Source organism: Lipotes vexillifer, unplaced genomic scaffold (genome assembly GCF_000442215.2).
Source record: "Lipotes vexillifer unplaced genomic scaffold, Lipotes_vexillifer_v1.1 scaffold393, whole genome shotgun sequence".
Classification (NCBI taxonomy): domain Eukaryota; kingdom Metazoa; phylum Chordata; class Mammalia; order Artiodactyla; family Lipotidae; genus Lipotes; species Lipotes vexillifer.
In genome coordinates, this window is record NW_006774564.1 from 2671154 (window position 1) to 2678374 (window position 7221).

The following is a 7221-nucleotide window of genomic DNA, read 5'->3' on the forward strand; positions in this document are numbered from 1 at the left end:
TTTTTTTTTTTTTTTTTGGCCGCGCCATGCGGCTTACAGGATCTTAGTTCTGGACCAGGGATTGAACCCAGGCCCACACAGTGAAAAAGTGCAGAGTCCTAACCACTGGACCGCCAGGGAATTCCTTAGTTCTTTTTTTTTTTGTTTTCATTGAAGTATAGTTGATTTACAATGTTGTGTTAATTTCTGCTGTACAGCAGAGTGATTCAGTTATACATATATATATATATATATATATATATATATATACATACATTCTTCTTTTATATTCTTTACCATCATGGTTTATCATAGGATACTGAATACAGTTCTCTGTGCTATAGAGTAGGACCTTGGTGTTTATCCATTCCATGTATAATAGCTTACATCTGCTAACCCCACCATCCCACTCCATCCCTCCCCCAACCCCCTCCCCCTTGGCATTCACCTTCTTAGTTCTTAACTGCTTAGAATTAGGCTTCTCCCTGTCATTCTGTGAAAGTCAGTTCACAGATGACCAACTAATTAACCAATCCAATGGCTTTTTTCAAACTTTATTTTTCTCATTTTCTCTGAAGTATTTAATATAGTTGACTTAATATCTCCTTCAAATTAAGCCCCTCTTGAATAAAACAGTGCATGTTTTTAGCTTGCCTTCTATTACTCTCATTAGTCTTTACTCTCTTCTTTTGTATTTGGGTCTTCTCAAGGCTTTATTCCTTAGCTTAAATCTTTTTTTCCCCCAGCAAAGTATACAGTTATCCAGTATTTCTAAGCATCTCTGGAGCGTGACAGGGATTTTAGGATGCCTTTCCCATCATTATTGTTATCTAGTATTTTGGCTTTACATTTTTAAACATAGAAAGTTAGGTTTTTAAAAAACACTCTGTTGTTTACTAAATTTATCGATACGCTTGATCAGTTCCCATGCTCGTTGTTGTTTCTTTTATTCACACCTTTCCTCATTGAGGTTAAACTTCTTTAACATATCAAGAGTCTGTGGGTTGTAGACTTTATTAGTATTTTTTGTGTCTAAAGAAATTTGTATCAGTTTGCTACGGCTACCTTGACGAAGTACCACAGACTGGGCAGCTTAGACAACAGAAATGAATTTTCTCACAGTTCTGGAGGCTGGAAGTCCAAGATCAAGGTGTCAGCAGGGTGGGTTTCTCTGTGACCTCTCTCTGTGGCTTGCAGGTGGCCGTCTTCTCCCTGTGTCTTCACATCATCTTCCCTGTGACCTGTGTCCAAATTTCTGCTTATAAGGACATGAGTAATATTGGATTAGGGCTAATGACCTCATTTTTAACTTAATTACTTGTTTAGAGATCCTGCCTTTAAATACAGTATTCTGAAGAGCTGGGGGTTAGCACTTCAACGTATGAATTTGGTGGAGGGATGCAGTTTAGACTGTAACAATACTTTTTTAAAATTAATTTTCATTGGAGTATAGTTGCTTTACAATGTTGTGTTAGTTTCTGCTGTACAGCAAAGCGAATCAGTTATACGTATACATATATCCCCTCTCTTTTAGATTTCCTTCCCGTTTAGGTCACGACAGAGCACTGAGTAGAGTTCCCTGTGCTATACAGTAGGTTTTTGTTATCTATTTTATACATAGTAGTGTATATATGTCCTGATCTCCCAATTCATCCTACCCCTGTTTCCCCCGCTTGGTATCCGTAAGTTTGTTCTCTACATCTGTGTCTCTATTTCTGCCTTGCAAATAAGCATAACTATATCTTTTTTTTTTTTTTTTGCTGTACGCAGGCCTCTCACTGTTGTGGCCTCTCCCGTTGCGGAGCACAGACTCTGGACGCACAGGCTCAGCGGCCATGGCTCACGGGCCCAGCCGCTCCACGGCATGTGGGATCTTCCCGGACCGGGGCATGAACCCGCGTCCCCTGCATCGGCAGGTGGATCCCAACCACTGCGCCACCAGGGAAGCCCCATAACTATATCTTAATTAGTCTTTCCCATGGGGGGAAAAAAACCTTTTGTAAAATGTGAAATATACATACAGAAAAGTGTCTAAAATACAAATGTTCACCTTAGCAAATTATTAAAAAGCAAGCACATATGTAACTACCATCCAGGTTAAGGAGTAGAACATTGCCATCGTCTCAGAAGCCCTCCAGTACCTTCTCCCTTGTCTCATTCTTGATCTCAGAGGGAAGGGTTTCAATATTTACCACCAAGTGTGATGCTTGCTGTAGTACTCTGACAAAGTTTTCTTTTATTCCTGGTTTGCTAAGTGTTTTGTTTTAATCATGAATGAATTTAACCTGTTTCTTTATATTGGTTTGGGGGCCTTCTCTTTTTCTTCATTAATCTTACTATAGGTTTATCAATTTTATTCATCATTTCAAAGAACCAAGTTTTGGTTTTGTTATCTTCTCTATTACATGTTTTCTAATTTATTAATTTTTACTCTTTGTTTTTGAATTGAATCTTTCCCATGATTCTTTCTCAGGCCTCAGGTACTTTCCTCCTATGTGTGCACTGATCAGTGTGGTGCTGAATATTCAAGGGAGTCTGTTCTCATACCAATTCCTCTGATACAGACTAATTCAGTTCAATTCTGACCCTAACTATCCAGTTGCTGCACACCCCACAAGTTAAGGGCAAAGTCCTTTACAAGACTTGCCCCACATCAGATGCATGTCTTGGGGGCCCCCTGTACTTCTGACCAACTGGCTGTAGATTGAGGGCTTCCCAATACCCCATCAGATTGGGTAATTCACTAGAACCACTTACTGAAAGTTCTACAGTTAATGGTTTTATTATAAAGGCTATAGATGAAGATCAGCCAAATGAAGAGACACATAGGGCAAGGTCTGTGGGGGAGAATCCAGAGCTTTTGTGTCCTCATGGAATCCAGGTGTGTCACCATCTCAGCACATCATTGTGTCACCAGCCAGAGAGCTCCCCTGAACCTCAGTGCCCAGAGTTTTTATCAGGGTTTCAGTCCATAGGCATGATTGATTCATTGACCACATGATTGAATTCAGTCTCCAGCTGCCCTCTCACCCCCAGAGGTTGGATGGCTGAAAGTTCCAACCGTCTAATCAGCTTGGTCTTTTGGATGACCGTTCTCCAACCTGAAGCTATCTAGGAGCCCACCATGAGGCACCTCGTTAGCATAACAGACAGTCCTATCGCTCAGGAAATTTCATGGGTTTTTGAAGGAGCTGGGGGTAAGGTGGAGTAATAGGGACCCTCTGCAGATCTCTGCAGGTCTGTCGCTATGCAAATTTCCCTTCTGAACTCCAGCTGCCTTAATTTCTCCAGACTCAACTCCATCTCCTCAAGGATCCCAGCTCCTGGGCTCTCCCTGAATTTCCCCTCTGGGTGCCCATGGTTACTTAAGACAGTACCCTGGGGCAGTGGAAGGGCTGTCCATGTTTGCTTCCCATCTTTCAAGGACCACCATTCTTTCTTGCCTAGTTTCCAGTTTCTTGAAAACCATCTGTTTTTTTTTTTTTGTTTGTTTTTTTTTGCTGTATGTGGGCCTCTCACTGTTGTGGCCTCTCCCGTTGCAGAGCACAGGCTCTGGACGCGCAGGCTCAGTGGCCATGGCTCACGGGCCCAGCCGCTCATGAGGATCTTCCCGGACCGGGGCACAAACCCGTGTCCCCTGCATCGGCAGACAGACTCTCAACCACTGTGCCACCAGGGAAGCCCATCTCATATATTTTATGCAGGGTTCTTTCTTGGTTGTTCAGGCAGGAAGGTAAATCTGGTCCCTGTTACTCCATCTTGGCCAGAAGTAGGAGTCCAGGGAGTGCTTTGGAGCAAGGAGTTACTATGTCATCTTTTTTTTTTTTTTTTTAACAATAGTGTGTTAGTTTCTGCTTTATAACAGAGTGAGTCAGTTATACATATATATATGTTCCCATATCTCTTCCCTCTTTGTCTCCCTCCCTCCCACCCTCCCTATCCCACCCCTCCAGACAGCCACAAAGAACCGAGCCGGTTTCCCTGTGCCATGCGGCTGCTTCCCACTGGCTATCTACCTTACGTTTGTTAGTATATATATGTCCATGTCTCTCTCTCGCCCTAACACACCTCACCCTTCCCCCTCCCCATATCCTCAAGTCTGTTCTCCAGTAGGTCTCTGTCTTTATTCCTGTTTTACCCCTAGGTTCTTCATAACATTTTTTTTTTCTTAAATTCCATATATATGTGTTAGCATACGGTATTTGTCCTTCTCTTTCTGACTTACTTCACTCTGTATGACAGACTCTAGATCTATCCACCTCATTACAAATAGCTCAATTTCGTTTCTTTTTATGGCTGAGTAATATTCCATTGTATATATGTGCCACATCTTCTTTATCCATTCATCCGACGACGGGCACTTAGGTTGTTTCCATCTCCGGGCTATTGTAAATAGAGCTGCAATGAACATTTTGGTACATGACTCTTTCTGAATTCTGGTTTCCTCAGGGTATATACCTAGTAGTGGGATTGCTGGGTCATATGGTAGTTCTATTTGTAGTTTTTTAAGGAACCTCCATACTGTTCTCCATAGTGGCTGAACCAATTCACATTCCCACCAGCAGTGCAAGAGTGTTCCCCTTTCTCCACACCCTCTCCAGCATTTATTGTTTCTAGATTTGTTGATGATGGCCATTCTGACTGGTGTGAGATGATATCTCATTGTAGTTACTATGTCATCTTAACCCCAAACGTTTACCTGAATTCTTCCTTTATTCCTGTCAGGCTCTTGTCCCTAACACTTTGTTAAAAACTGCTGTACCATATCCAGTGGTCAGTTTGCTGCCGTCTGATCACTTGATCTTTCAGCAGCATTTGATGTAGTTATCTGTTCCCTTCTTTCTTCACATGGCTTCTGGAATGTCAGCCTCTTCCTGCCTTACTAGTACTCACTGACAGTGTCTCGTCAGTTCCCCCTCTTCTTTCTGACCTCCAAGTGTTGGCATGCCCTAGGACTCAGTCTTTTATCTTCTTAATGGATCTTATGGTGATCTTATCCAGTCTGTGGCTTTAAACCTCATCTACATCCTGATGGCTCCCAACTGTGTTTCTGTAGCCCCACTCCTGTCCTTAGCTCCATACTGTGTATTAGACATCTCCACTTTGATATTAGTAGGCATCTGAAATGTACTGTGTCTAAAACAGAACTCTTGATATGTCAGAGCTTGCTATCTGCTCACCTGAGTGTCCCTCAGTATTTCCCATTCCCCCAGTTGCCATGGTCACAAACCTTTATGTCATCCTGAATCTTTTCTTGTCCTTACTTCTTACATCCAATTTACCAGCAATTTCTGCAGTGTATTTCTGTATTAGGGTAGCACAGGATGGTGTTAAAAAAACAAACCCCCAAATCTCAGGGCTTACCATAAAAGTATTTTTGTTCACATGAAAGTCAAAAAACATGTTCCCACTTAGTAGATGGCCTTGCATGTGGTCATTTAGGGTCCCAGCTCCTTTAGTTTGGCTGCCTTCCTCTAGGGCTCAGTGCCTTCCCCATTCCCTGATGGTCGAGGGGGCCAGCTGATAGAGGGTCACGTGTGGGAGGCTTTCATGGATGTGTTGCATATCCCTTCCACTGCTGTTGCGCTGGCCAGGACTTAACTGTCACATACTTAACTGGAGGACGGGCTGGGATGTGTAGTTACCATGTGTCCAGAAGGAAGAAGATGGAATGTGCTTGGTGACCTGTTAGCTGGTCTTCGCCACATGTGGTAACGTCTACCTCAAATTTTAAAAATCTTATCGTTTATCATCGCCTTTGTTGCTGTCTTAGTTCATGCCACCTTCATCTCTCAACTGGGCTACTGCAAATCCTCCTTTCTAGTCTCTTGCTTTTGCTCTTCTCTTCCAGCCTCCACATAGTAGCCCCAGTCATTTTAGAATGTAACCCAGATTCTATCTCATCTGTGCTCAAACTCTAGTGGAGACACAGATGTAGAGAACAAACGTATGGACACCAAGGCGGGAAAGTGGCGGGGGGCTGGTGGGGTGGTGTGATGAATTGTGAGATTGGGATTGACATGTGTACGCTGATGGGTATAAAATGGATAACTAATAAGGACCTGCTGTATAAAAAAATAAAATAAAATTCAAAAATTAAAAAAAAAAAACACCTCTCTAGTCGGTGGCTTCCTATTACATTTAGAGTTAAAACCACACTCATTACTGTGGCCTATTCCCCTTCTCCCCTCCAACTCATTCCCAGGACCCAGTTGTTCTGGCCTTCTTGCCCGTTCTTTGAATGCTTCAAACATAATCCCTGCTTGGGCCTTTATGCTTGCTATGCCCTCTCTCTGGGTTTTCTTTTCCTAAATCTTCCTAAGGTTAGCTTATCATTTTTCTGTTTAAATGTTGTGGTTATCTACCACTGTGTAACAAACCACCCCAAAGTTTAGGAGCTTTCAACAACCATTTTATCATCTCTCATGAGTCTGTGGCTTATGGGGTTTGACTGAGCTCAGCTGGGTAGTTATTTTTTTCCACATGATGTTGGCAGGATCACCAAGTCAGTTACCAAGGGATTGGACTGGAACCACCTAGAAGGCTCACCCACATGGCTGGTCGTTGATGTAGGCTGCCAGCTGGGAGCTCAGTGTGCCCCTGCACGTGGTCTCTCCAGGTGACTTGGCATTCTCAAAGCGTGGTGGCTGAGTTCCAAGAGGGTGTCCCAAAAGCAGGTGTTCCAGAGTGATAAAGTAGAAGCCGCTGATCCTGGTATAGGTTAGGCCAGGCCCAGAACCAACACAGCATTACTTCTACCACAGTATTTTGGCTGGTCACGTGGCCAGCCCAGATTTAGGAGGAAAGGAAACAAACTCCATCTCTCAGTGCGGGAAATGATAGAGAATTTGAGGCCATGTTTCATCTCCTCAGAGGCCTTCTCTAAAATACCCAGCATTACCTAATCCATCTACACCATTGTCTTGTTTTATTTTCCTTATATGACTTATCACTATCTGAAATTTTTTTTTTGCCAATTCATTGTCATCCCCCACTAGAGTGTAAGTTTCTTAAAGAAGACCTGGCTGGTCTAGTTTCCTGGTAGCCCTGTCACTTAACAACAGTGCCCTGTATCCAGCAGGTATTTTGTAAACGTTGAATAAAAGAGTGCTGAACGTTCTCCCAAAACCTTATTCTCGTTCTGAATTTCCTTTTTAAGTTAGTGATAGCACCATTTTTATTGTTGGTAGACCTTAAAATCTTGGAGTCATGTCTGCCATCGTTCTCTTTCTTCTACGTGCT